Source organism: Phocoena sinus, chromosome 6 (assembly GCF_008692025.1).
Source record: "Phocoena sinus isolate mPhoSin1 chromosome 6, mPhoSin1.pri, whole genome shotgun sequence".
Lineage (NCBI taxonomy): Eukaryota > Metazoa > Chordata > Mammalia > Artiodactyla > Phocoenidae > Phocoena > Phocoena sinus.
In genome coordinates this window covers 80,765,554-80,779,233 of record NC_045768.1, presented here as the reverse complement: position 1 = coordinate 80,779,233, position 13,680 = coordinate 80,765,554, and the positions used below count along the sequence as shown (strand labels likewise).

Sequence of the window (13,680 nt, the reverse complement as noted above, 5' to 3'; positions counted from 1 at the left end):
AGTTGTGGCACATATATATAGCAGAACATTTCTCAGCTATAAAAAGAGACGAAATTGAGTTATTTGTAGTGAGGTGGATGGACCTAGAGTCAGTCATACAGAGTGAAGTAAGTTAGAAAGAGAAAAACAAACACCATATGCTAACACATGTATATAAAAAAAAATTGGTTCTGAAGAACGTAGGGGCAGGACAGGAATAAAGACACAGACATAGAGAATGGACTTGAGGACACGGGGAGGGGAAGGGTAAGCTGGGACGAAGTGAGAGAGTGGCATGGACATATATACACTACCAAATGTAAAATAGGTAGCTAGTGGGAAGCAGCCGCATAGCACAGGGAGATCAGCTCGGTGCTTTGTGACCACCTAGAGGGGTGGGATAGGGAGGATGGGAGGGAGACGCAAGAGGGAGGAGATATGGGGTTATAGGTATATGTATAGCTGATTCACTTTATTATAAAGCAGAAACTAACACACCATTGTAAAGCAATTATACTCCAATAAAGATGTTAAAAAAGATTAATCTACAAAATATACAAACAGCTCATGCAGCTCAATATCAAAAAAACAAACAACTCAATGAAAAAATGGGCAGAAGACCTAAATAGACATTTCTGCAAAGAAGACATACAGATGGCCAAGAAGCACATGAAAAGCTGCTCAACATCACTAATTATTAGAGAAATGCAAACATCAAAACTCACACCAGTTAGAATGGGCATCATCAGAAAATTACAAACAACAAATGCTTTAGAGGGTATGGAGTTTGTGGGAATGTAAATTGATACAGCCACTATGGAGAACAGTATGGAGGTTCCTTAAAAAACTAAAAATAGAATTACCATATGACCCAGCAATCCCACTACTAGGCATATACCCAGAGAAAACCATAATTCAAAAAGACACATGCACTCCAATGTTCATTGCAGCACTATTTACAATAGCCAGGTCATGGAAACAACTTAAATGCCCATCAACAGACCAATGGATAAAGATGTGTTATGTATATACAATGGAGTATTACCCAGCCATACAAAGGAATGAAATTGGGTCATTTGTAGAGACGTGGATGGACCTAGAGACTGTCATACAGAGTGAAGTAAGTCAGAAAGAGAAAAACAAATATCGTATATTAACGCATGTATGTGGAATCTAGAAAAATGGTACAGATGAACCCACTTGCAAGGCAGAAATAGAGACACAGATGTAGAGAACAAACATATGGACATTGATGTGGTAAGCCGGGGTGTGGTGGTGTTGGTGGGATGAATTGGGAGATTGGGATTGACATGTATACACTAATATGTATAAAATAGATAACTAATGAGAGCCTGCTGTATAAAAAATAATAAAATTATATTTTAAAAAACCTGTACACACATACACATACACACACACTCGAACACTTGTTTTTCTTGTAGAAATGATTCTTACAGAGATATTCTCATAGCGGTTTGCAACCTCTTTCAGATTATGAATCAGGGATGGCCATACAAGAAATGCTAGTTTCAGGGCTTCCCTGGTGGCGCAGTGGTTGAGAGTCTGCCTGCCGATTCAGGGGACACGGGTTCGTGCCCTGGTCCGGGAAGATCCCACATGCTGCGAAGCGGCGGGGCCCGTGAGCCATGGCTGCTGAGCCTGTGTGTCCGGAGCCTGTGCCCCGCAACGGGAGAGGCCACAGCAGTGAGACGCCTGCGTAACGGGGAAAAAAAAAAAAAAAAAAAAAGAAATGCTAGTTTCAAATGGAGAAACACATTGTGCTTGAACAGTTTTACTTCTATGTACAGGTTTCTTAAAACTTGTCTTTCTCTGTCATTTTCTTTTACACTCATGTATCTATGTCTTCCTGCTGTCTTATCTTGTTTTTCTTCATTTCTGAATTTTCATCAGTGAATTTCATTCATGAGGGTGTTCTGTTTTTTTTTTTTTTTTTTTTTTTTTTTTTTTTTTTTGTGGTACGCGGGCCTCTCACTGTTGTGCCTCTTCCCGGACTGGGGCACGAACCCGTGCCCCCTGCATCGGCAGGCAGACTCTCAACCACTGCGCCACCAGGGAAGCCCGGGTGTTCTGTTTTATTATGTTCTCTTCCAGAAACCTCTCCTGTGGCACCTCCCCCAGCCTTTCCTCCCTCATAGGCAATGTCCAGAGTGCTACGTATTTTTAGACCCCATTTCCCCCCTTCCTCCTGTCCTATTTCTTTAGTGTCCTCCTTTTAAGACTGACTAAGTATGAAAACTATTCCCAGAAGAATCATGGCATGTGGAGCATAGCTCCCTCAACGAACACACACACCCACGGCATGAGGCTGAGCTGTTCCATCACACATGAAGATTTATGAACACGAGAATAAATGCTTCTTGGTGCATGCCCCTTGGTTTGGGGTCAATCTGTTAAGCAGCATTCTGGGGGCAATAGCTTACTGATACATTACTTTCCTAGCAAATGTATTTTCATTTAAACTGGAGTATTCTGGAGTTCATACCTTAATTCTTGTGAATGTCTTATAGAGTTTCATGCAGGGTAGAGAGAAAGTGCTGGGCAGAAGGTGTCTTGTGGGATCCCCTCAGTATACACCAAGAGGCAAAAGCCTACTATGTGCATGTTGGTTTCACACACTAAATGATCAATGTTTTGTGAAGTAGATTCTGGAAAACCTTTATAACACAGTATAGTTATCCAGAGTTTTTTCCCCAGCTGAGTACATTTTCATCATGATTCTAGTATAGGTTAGAGTGTGGCTCTGGTTAGCATAAGCTCCTTTGATGGGCTCTTGAAACTCTGCTTAATATGGTCTCCAGCAGGTTTCCAGGCAGAAGTGTTCCAAGGGGAAAGTCATCAGCACTTTCCTGGAGCCTGCCTGGTCTATGAGATCGACTCTGAGCTCAAGACTCCTGTTTGTATTTTTAGTCTATAAAGATCAGTGTTTATATTAGTGTTTATTAAGAATCCCCTTATTTGTGGCAGTAGGCAGTATACAGAGGAGTGCTCATCTGTCATCCATGTCTTCCAGGAGCTTATACTCTGAGAAGACAGTGTGAATTTTAACATCTTTACTATTTTTTATGCTTACAAAAAATCTGCTTCTTATAAAATATAAAACACATAAATAAATGGCATTGAAAGTAAAATTTGTCACCAATCCCACACCTTAGAGAAAATGACTGCACATTCCTTAAGGTTTTTCTATGCATGTACAAAAATACGCCTTTTTTTTTTTACAAAAATGGGGTTACACTCTAAATGCTGTTTTGCAGCTTGTTTATTTTCCTACCTAACAATATATTGCAGACCTCTCTCCTTGTTAGTTACTATTCTAGTTTTGTTATTTTTTATTATTTAATTTTCTTCACAGTTAGGACTATTTGTAAAGTGATTCTCTTTGAGGCATAATTTTGTTTTCTTTTCTAGGATCATATCCTAAACCAACATACTTGTTTTTTTGTAACTGCTAAAAGCAGTAAAAACTTGGAAGAAAAAATTTCAAAAAGATATTGGATAACAAAAGTCAAGGCTAGCAGGTCCGTGTGATAGAAATTCACAATCTTTACTCAGGAGTGGGCCTCAGTCTGAGCCAACTTTTTGCTTTTACTTCACACTCAATTTTTTTTACCTTATTATAAATCCTTAGTAGAAGTACGACATTAGAGGGGAAATGAACTGCTAGAAACCTGTGTGATGACAGCAGCAAGAAGTGACAGGTGCCATTCTGTTCGGAGGAAGGATTCAGAAAAGACATTTCAAATGACCCAAGGGTTTAAAAAAAAAAGATAGTGATCTAGAGCATTTTAGTATAGAGGGAAAGTATCAGTAATTCCTCAAGAGTTCCTGACCACAGTCCCAGGAGGAGAGCTGATATACATCATCAAGCTCCTGAGCCATAGGAAAAGTTTCATTATTGCCCCCTCTGTTGAAACAGAAAAATTGTTATGCATCAATATGTGTAAAATTTAAAAATTAACTCTTTAAAGGGGAAGCTCCAGTTATATGAAGAAGATATCAGCAACTGGGCAGCTCTTTCTTTGCCTGTTGAATAAACCCAATTGTCCGTTCTTTTAGTTGGGGTAGGGAAGCAGTGCGAGCCCCCTTCCTGGGCTCCCTTGCAGTTAGGTTGGCCATGAGACTGAGTTGTAGCTACGGAATGTGAGCAGAAGTGAGGGGCACCTCATTCAGAGCTGGCTCATAAACAATATTCTTCTCCATTTTCTCCCATCTGCTGGTGGGACTTTGATGTTCAGGGCAACCCGAAAATTCATGTGTTGAAGATGGCAAGGGCCTTCATCAACCTGGCTTCTCTCCTTTTTCCTTATCCCAGGCTGATTGGACTTCTAAATAAGCAAGAAAGTAGTTTTCATTTTGTTTGGCTATTGAGAAAATGGGCTTATCGTTCTTTACAGTGGCAAGCATTACTTTTGCTAATATAGGGTAACACAGTCCTACCCCAGGAAACCTGGCAATCCGTGGAGATAGTCCAACTCCACTTGAGTGTATTTTTGTGTGTGTGAAATCTCATTACCACTAAAACATGGTGACAGATGAACCTGGTGATGCCTTTGACATAGTGTCTTCCCCATTGTCCAATGACTGATGACTAGAATCCTGCAGGAAGCCTAGTTTTCTAGGTTTGGGTGTCACTCAGTCACTGGTTTTGGTCTTGAATGGGGTCTCAGTGGGCCTGGGTGGACTTCGGTCTTACGGCTCTTGCACTTCCCTGGAAACAATTTGATTCAAATCTTCCTTTATGACTTACAGCATACTTTTGTAATTTTCTTTCAATCTATATCCTCCACATTTCTTCTTAAGTTTATTCCTAGTGGTTATTCTTTATGTATAATGAGATCCTGTTGCGCTTGGAGTGCAATTTATATTTTTCGGTCTATTGCTAATATAAAGGAAAGTTAGTAATTTGTTTCATAACTAGCCCCTTAGTGAATAGTCTGATTAGTTCTAATTAGTTCTGATTGATTTCCCAAAGTTTCTAGATAGAGTATCATGTGATAATTCTTTCTTCTTTCTGATAGTTATACTTGTTGCTTTTTATTGCCTTCTTCCCACTCCCATTTGCCAAAATATTCAAGGCAATATTAAATAATAGTTGTAATATTGGATATCCCTGACTTCATCCTAAAACATATCTATATTTGTAAGAGGCTTGATTTCTCATTTTCTGTTTTTCTATTCAGGGATATGTGAATTTTTTTAAATGAAGGAAATTGTTCTCTAAGTTTAATGCCCTGTGATGAATTACAGAGCATGGAAATTATCTGTACCTTGAAAATGTGTTATTTTCAAATTATGTCAACTTGGTTGTTAGAAAAACACATAAATCTTTAGAAAGAAAGAAAATTATGATAACAAATAAATTTTTCCCACTTAATAATAGAAGTCAACTTAGCAGTAAAGGGCTTGTTAGCTAGATTTTGAAGGTTCAAGAAAAGTCTCCAAGACAGATGCATTTGCCTTGATTGAACTATCCTCCAGCTCCTGACACCGAGGGAGAAGATAAGAACTTTTTTAGTCCTAAAAAAATCCTGTTAGTTCCTTTCCTGTAGCACACAATAAACCCTTTGTTTAATTATTGTCTCTGGCACTTACGAACTATCATTTAGATAAATTATATTGTTTATATAAATTATATTATTTTAAAGTGGTTTTTAGGAAGAGAAACAATGAATTGTTCAGTGTCGTAATGATTCACAGTAAACTTCAAAGACCTTCCTTAAAGGCGAATTGCAACCAACATTTATATAAAAACATATTCCTCATTTCTTCTACAATAGTAAATTAAAGAAAAAGTTCTTTGGGACTTCCCTGGCGATACAGTAGTTATTTAAGACTGTGCTTCCACTGCAAGGGGCATGGTTCGATCCCTGGTAGGGAACTAATATTCCACATGCTGCTCGGTGCGGCCAAAAAAAAAAAAGTTCTCAACGGTTTTGCCCCCTGAAACCAGAAACTTAAACACAATGCATAGGGTGAGATAATTACATGATCATAGATAACCCCAAATTGCAAAGTAAACCAAACTCATTAAGTCAATGTATAAAATGTATTTAGTGTAAGCTTATTTGGCACATGTTAACATTGAGAATTAGGCACACACTTCTGAGTTATGTGCATCACCCACTTTCCTCAGCCCTATGCTCTTCCCACCTCCTTCATTCCCACCCCTCCTCTGAGAAACCCACTCATAGAGGAACCCACTGAGCCTCATCTCCCATTAATTCACTTCCTTGACTTCTTTCTTCTTCTTTTTTTAAAAATTTTATTTTATATTGGAGTATAAGGGATTTTTTAAAAGGCTTTTTTAAAAAAGAATTAAAAAAACATTTTATTTATTTTATTTTATTTTTTGGCTGTGTTGTGTGTGTTAGTTGCAGCACGTGGGATCTTCACTGAGGCATGTGGGATCTCTCATTGCGGCGCGCGGCCTTCTCTCCAGTTGTGGTGTGCGGGTTTTCTTTCTCTAGTTGAGGCACGCGAGCTCAGTAGTTGTGGCCTGTGGGCTTAGTTGCCCTGTGACATGTGGGATCTTAGTTCCCTGACCAGGGATTGAACCCGTGTCCCCTGCGTTGGAAGGCGGATTCTTTACCACTGGACCACCAGGGAAGTACCTTGAATATAGTTGATTAACAATAGTGTGTTAGTTTCAGGTGTACGGCAAAGTGATTCAGTTATACATGTATAGGTATCTATTCTTTTTCAAATTCTTTTCCCATTTAAGTTATTACAGAATATTGAGCAGAGTTCCCTGTGCTGTACAGTAGGTCCTTGTTGGTTATCTTCTTTAAATATAACAGTGCGTACATGGCTTGACTTGCTTCTTTTCTCTCTCCACCGTTCTCACCCCTGCTCCTCACCCCAGGGCTATACTATGCTTGAAGGCAGTTGAGGCCACTTGCGTTTAGCCATAAGGTTTTTAATTAGGAGAATAAAAGAAATAGAGGATAGTCTGTTAGGTTTAAGAGAGTGTTCTTCAGTGGACAAAGGGAGTAGTGTAGGTCAGGGCAAGTTGAAAAATCCTCTCTTTTGTTCTGCTGGTGTGCTATGAAGTTCTTCTCAACTCTGTGAGATTGTTTTAACCTGATGTGGGCACTCTGAGGGGCTCCAAGTCAGTGAAGGGTGGGAAAGGCTTGATTCACCCCAACAACCTCTCTCCCATCATTGAAATTCTTCTCACGTATTAATCTGGTTATTTTCTTTTACATTTGCACAGGGCACCTATGGCATGAGTCACAGTAAGAGACTCATCATAAGAATGTGCCAGATTACAAAATAGATTTCCTTTCTCCCACTAATGGCAGATTCAAAATTTTAAAATTACAGTGACTCAGTAGGCTTAAGAGCATAATTTTTGAAGCCCCATACTTTTTTTTTCTGCTAGTGTAAACTGCATTTTTTTTTCCGGTTGCACAGCGCAGCATGCGGGATCTTAGTTCCCAGACCAGGGATCCAACCCGCACCCCCTGCAGTGGAAGCATGGAGTCTTAACCACTGGACTGCCAGGGAAGTCCCTGAACTGCATTTTTGACTATAAAATTAATTAAAATTGTTATTTAATTCAGGCATTCTCAAATTTAAAACAATTGTCCCTACAGAGCTGTACACTTCAAATTGAAAATGAAAGGTGCAGTTACACCATAAAGGGATGCAGAAAGGGGATCACAAATACAAATAGCACATGCCACTTTACTGCTAGTGTGTGGAGTGTGTGTGTGATTTCTGTGGCATGGGTGTCTTGTAGTATATGTGCATATATGTGGTGGATGTGTGTTGGCTATATATGTATTATATATATGTATGTGGTGTATGTGTGTATATTTATGGTGTATTTTTTGGTGATAAGTGTGTGTGTCGTGTGTGTGTATGTTTGCTTGTGGTGTAAGTGCATTGTCTGTGTAGTAGGTGTGTGTGATGAATATGGTGTGTGTGTGTGTGTGTGTGTTCTGCAGGGAGCTGAGACCCAGGGCTTAGAGTTTTTGTTTTTAAAAGTATCTCTGCATTGAGATCAATTGGTAAAGTCTTTTCAGATGTTTCATCTCCCCAGAAATCATTTGGAAGGTGTTTTATTAAGCCCAAATATTTGTTTTTTAGGAGGAAACTTCAAATGTTATAAACTGCTTTAAGTGAAAACGATTGATGCAATACTTTATCAGCTGATACTGTAGTTTAATTCAACAAACAAAGCCACTTGTATTCAGAGTTATTGTACTTAGAGCTTTAAGAGGTCCCATCTCCTCTGCGTCTGACGTGAACTCCATTTCCCCTGTTCAGTTGCAACCGTTTCTTTCTCTTTAGAGGCAGTTGTGAGGGACGATGTACCTCATTTTGGCATCTCTCCTTATTGACCCTGTGCCATCACTTGGGAGACAGTGTAGCTTTAAATGCTAAGAATGGGAGCTCTTGAGTGAGGACACATGGGTCCAAATGCCAGCTCCACCAACTGGGTGAGGGCTTAATCTTGATGAGTTTCCTTATCTGTGAAATGGGGTGATAGTGGTACTTACCTTGCAGGGTTCTTGGAAGGCTTACATGAGATGATGATGTAAACATAGTGCTTGGAAGATAGTAAGTGTTCAGCGAACACATGCGTTGATGATGGAGTGGATCTTGTATGGGTCTGGCTGTGCCGCTATAGGTATGGGGGGAGTGGAAGCTGCTAGTGGACCATTTCTCCTAAGATTTATTGTGAATTTATTCCATTTGGCCTGTATATACCAATTAGATTTATGAGTGACCTCTCAGCTTTTGCATCAGGGTAGCCTGATTTCTTGGTGGTGTTAATAATGCATCATTTAATGAATGTTCACAGGGGATTTTGAATATGCCAAGTGGTTCTAGGTCTGGTCCAATGTTAGGGCAAAAAGTCCTCTGAGCAAAAGTGCTCTCCCTCACATGTTGAAACTAGCTACCATCTGTTTCCTGCTCTGGAATAGGTAAGTGTCTCAGCATCGGATAACTGTATTTTGAGAGCATTAAAACCCCCACAAAACTCTGGCATATTATATAAGTTACTCTGATTAACATGCAGTTATTTGGCACAATTTTCAGATGAAACTTCACATTTTGTCCCTGCTATTTCTGGGCCTCGATGTAGACATTAAAGTTTGAGCAGAGTATCCAGTAGAAGGCTCTGGGTGCTGAAACAGAGGCTGTGGATGTGGGGTGTCTGCTTTTCATTTTTGTTTTTTCCATCCTATTTAATGGGGAGGGTCTTCGGCCCTCTCCTGCTGTGAGGAATGCAAGTTGTAGATTCTGGAGGCATGTTGGGGGGGTGGGGAAATACCTACACAGAAATACCTAGAAACTTAAAACCTTGTCTAGCACTGCAGCTGCTCCCAAAGAGTTTTGTGAAGATGTGGAGTGCCTGGGGGCTGGAAAGATGCCAGTGGGGACAGTTGCTGCATCCACCATGCCAGCATCTACTCCTGCCCGCTGGCCTTCATGTTTAGTGCTGGGCTTTTTGCTGAACGTCAAGAATTAATGGTGAAGGGGCAGTCGTGCCAGATTTCTATCAGAACTTTACATCTCCCTCTCTCTCTTTTTTCTGTCTTGTCTCTATAACCTCAGTCTAGACATCAGACATCCCACAGGGTTGTCTCTAGGGTTCCCACCTCCAGGTAGTTCTCAAGCAGTGCTAATGACAAAGCCTTCACTGTTTCCATCCCTTTAATCCCAAATTGATCCCGCCTCCCCTCAACCCCATTCACTCTGCCAAGGGGTCTTCATTATTTCTCTAGCAAGATTTGGATCAATACCTTCACCTTTCTTCAAGGCCCACCTCCAGGCATCCTCAAATTTCTTTCCTTCCCTTACTTCACTTCCCCTCCACCAGGTTTACCAGGGCATTTTCTTGGAGAACCTTTCACCTCTTCTAGGTTTTCTGCCACTAAACTTTGTGTCAGGCTTAACTGTGCCTGTGATGTCCTCCCAGTCCAGCTTACCAAGTCAAGTTCTCTTTTATATAACGTAACTCCTGCTCTCTCACTTCTAACAAATTTTTGTCCACTTTCTGAAAGGGAAATGACAATTTTCTCTAGACCCTAGCTTATTCACTTGTAACCAAAGTGTGGTTGTGCTATTGATCAATGAGTGAAGAAGTCAGTACATTATGAATATTATTGAAACAGATTCACTTTGCTGTACACAAATCAACTATACTCCCATAAAAATAATTTAAAAAAAGAGTCTTGGGACCTAAAAGGAAAAAAAAAAGAATGTTATTGAGCAAATATAAGTTCTACCCCTTGATATGTGCTTGAGGGCATATGAAGGGCAGTTATATATAGGTCAGCTTTCAAGAAACTTAGTCATGTTGGAGAGATAGTATTAACACACATGAATCAAAAAAACAACAGAGGACAAGTATGTATTGATTTTTATAGTCTGCCTACACAAAGGAATCAAGATGGTTTATAATAAAAGATAGCTCTATAAAATGTTGCAATAATGATAAAAGATCAAGATTCATGTAATGGAGAGATAATTAAAAAGGAAACCCAATTTAAGGTAAGTTGTTGGGCTTGAGTACAAAATTAAGAATTGGGCTTCTTGGAAGTTAAGAAAAAGGGAAACATGATGAATCATGTGATTTCTGTATCTCATAAGAGGATACGTATCAGTTTGCAAATATTGAATGTTTTTTGGTACTACATACTAAGAAGAATCCACCCATTTATTTATTGTGTACATATGTGTTCCAGACACCATGGATATGAATATATACAAGAAAAACAAATTCTCTGACCTTATGAGGTTTATAGTTTATTGAAGAGAGAGAGTCAACAAACAAGTTAGTAAATAAAGTACCATCAGGTAGTAGGTGAATGCTCCGAAGGCAAATAAAGTGAATTAATGTGGTAAATCATGCTAGGAAGTCAGGAGAAGAAAGGTCTGTCGGAGAAGGTGGTATCCGAACAGATACCTGAATGAGGAGAGGGGGTGAGCTCTGCAAAGACCATTTCAGGAGAGGGAACAGCAGGCTCCAAGGCCCATAGGTAGGAAAAAACTTGATATATTTGAGAAACGACCAGTGGGAGAAGATTTGCACATAGTGGGATGGGGGAAATAGCAGTGGTGGGGCAAGTGGCAGGGGACTGGTAGGAGATGAAGCTAGAGAAAGTAGCCATGTATGGCTTCGTAGAGATTTGGATTTTTTCCTCAAGTGTGATTGGGGAACTGTTGGGAAGTTTTGAGCAGGGAGTGTCTAATTCTAGTTCCCACTGGCTACTGTATGGAGAATAGAACATTGCAGGAGGCAAGAGTGGAAGCAGAGAGCAATTGGGAGGCTGTGGGAAAAGTCTGGGTGAGAGATGATGGTGGCTGGTCCAGGAGGAAGCTGGTGGAAATGGTATTAAGTGTTCAGATTCAAGTAGAATCAACAAGACTTGCTGATTAGCTGCATGAAGGAAGTGAGAGAAAGTGTGGGTTGAGATTGCTTTAAGTTTTTGGCCTGAGCACATGGATCGATGAGGGTCCATCTTTTGAGATAATGAAGACTGGGCATAAGCTGGTTTGGGGAGCAAAAATACGAGTTCTGTTTGGACATGTTCAATTTGAGTTATTTATGAGACAACTCAGTTGAGATGTGAAGTGGACAGTGGGATACATGAGTGTGGAGCTCAGGGAAGTGCCATACATTTGGACATCAGCAGCACACTCACGTTGTGTTTAACCGTTTCAGTGGAGCACTTAACATAATAGACAAGGTTTTCAACGGGGGAAAATATAGAAACATCTTTCAAAATGGCCACTTGGTGACTGTATTAGGGCTCTTCAGAAAAACAGAACCAATAGGATGTGTATATAAAACAAACATTTAGGATAAGGAATTTGTTCATGTGATTATGGAGGCTGAGAGGTCTCAAGATCTGCATGTGGCAAGCTGGAGACCCAGGAAAGCCAACATGTAGTTTCAGCCTGAGTACAAAGGCCTGAGAATCAAGAAAGCTGATGGTGTAAATTCCAGTCTGAAAGCAGGCAGGCTCTAGACCCAAGAAGAGCTGATGTTTCAGTCTGAGTCCAGAGGCAGGAAAAGGCAAGTGTCCCAACTTAAATACTCAGGCAGGAGGAATTCCCTCTTACTCAGCCTTCTTGTTCTAAGTTCTTCAGTTGATTGGATGAGACCCACCCACATTGAGGAGGGCAATCTGCTTTACTCAGTCTTCCAATTCAAATGTTAATCTCATCCAGAAACACCCTCACAGACACACCCAGAATAATGTTTGTCCAAATGTCTGGGCACCCTCAAGGCCCAGTCAAGTTGACCCAGAAAATTAACCATCACAGTGACAGTAGAGCATTACGTCAAATTATAATTCTATGAGGAATGTGGGTGGCTAAAATAGGGAGTTTTCTGGTGATCTAACTTGTTATAGGGTTAGAACCTTTAAATTCCAGAGGCTTGCCTGGTTTACATGGTAATGGTGGTTTTTCCCCATCACGAAAAAACTTTAGTTTTTTTCTAATAGTACTGTAGATTGTAGACAGAGCTGAATCCCGTGAGCCTGCCATAATGAATACCAGGCAAAATAAACTAATGGACCTAGTGCATGAAGTTAACTAATTAATCAATCAGTCCATTAGGCATTTATAAAGATTTTTAAATTTGCCAGATAATACCATTAGGTCATAGGCTATTTGGGAGACCACCACATAAACAGATAAATTATGATTCAGCAGGGCTAGTGCCTGGACATGATGAAGGTGTGAGGAAAAGGCTGGGAAGAACAAATGAGGAAGAGACGATTCTGATGGAACAGAGAGTGGTGGCCAGGGAAGGATTCACAGAGAAAGATAAACCAGGCTTTGCTAAAGGAGGTGAAGGAGGCAGAGGAGTGGCATATAGAGAAAGGTGTGGACGTCTGGGAGAGCCTGAAGTGTCTAGGCAAGAGCAACTAGTTCCATGTGACTGACGTGTAGGGTGCACAGTATAGAGAGGAAGGAACTCATATCAGCCGGGCCCAGAGGGTGGAGGACCTTGCATTGCTGCCTAAGGAACTTGTCTCCACCTTTTGCGGGCACAAGAATCACCTGGGGAGCTCATTAAAAGTGGGGATCCTTAGGCCTCCTCTCCAAGGAGATGGATGCAGTCACTCTGGGGCTCAGAAAGCAATAGCTTAATGAGCTCCCCAGCTGATTCTCATGCATCTGGTCCACAGACTCCATTGCTATGGGCTATGAAGGCTTTTAAGAACAGGGAGTGGCATGACCTCATTTTTTTTTTTTTAGGAATATAATTCTGCCAACTGTGTGGAAAATGGACCGACTTCACCAGCAGGGAAAACATATAGGAGGTTGCTGCAGGCATCCTGGTAAGAGATGAGGAGGACTGGCGCTAAAGTGTTGGTGGAGATGAAGGAAAGGGCTAAATCTAAGAGACCTATCTGAGTTAGAATACATGGTTGACCTGAGCAGGAGAAGGGCTGAGAATAATGAAGGTGGATTCTCAAGTGTCTAGCTTGGAAAAATGAGTGGTCAATAATCACTGACCCTTGGTAACTATTTGTTGGATCAGTGAATGAATGAATAAATAATAGGATAAAAAGTAGACGAGGTGGAATAAGAAAGGAAAATTCCATTTTAGATGTGTACGTTTGAAGGCAATACAAGAACTATATAGATCTAGTAGTTTGTGAAGAAAGTTCATGCAGGTTTGGAGATATGGATTTGGAAGTTGTTGAG

At 40.4% G+C, this 13,680-nt stretch overlaps 1 protein-coding gene across 1 annotated transcript in view; it reads left to right on the top strand.

Annotated features, from left to right (window-relative positions):
* The window catches only part of APTX (aprataxin), an 82,933-nt gene extending 69,657 nt beyond the window's left edge, over positions 1-13,276 (top strand). The window contains exon 9 of the mRNA XM_032634439.1: positions 13,228-13,276. The gene's annotated coding sequence lies outside the window, so the exon portion shown is untranslated. The remainder of the gene's footprint in view (positions 1-13,227) is intronic.
* Positions 13,277-13,680: the final 404 nt, after the last annotated feature.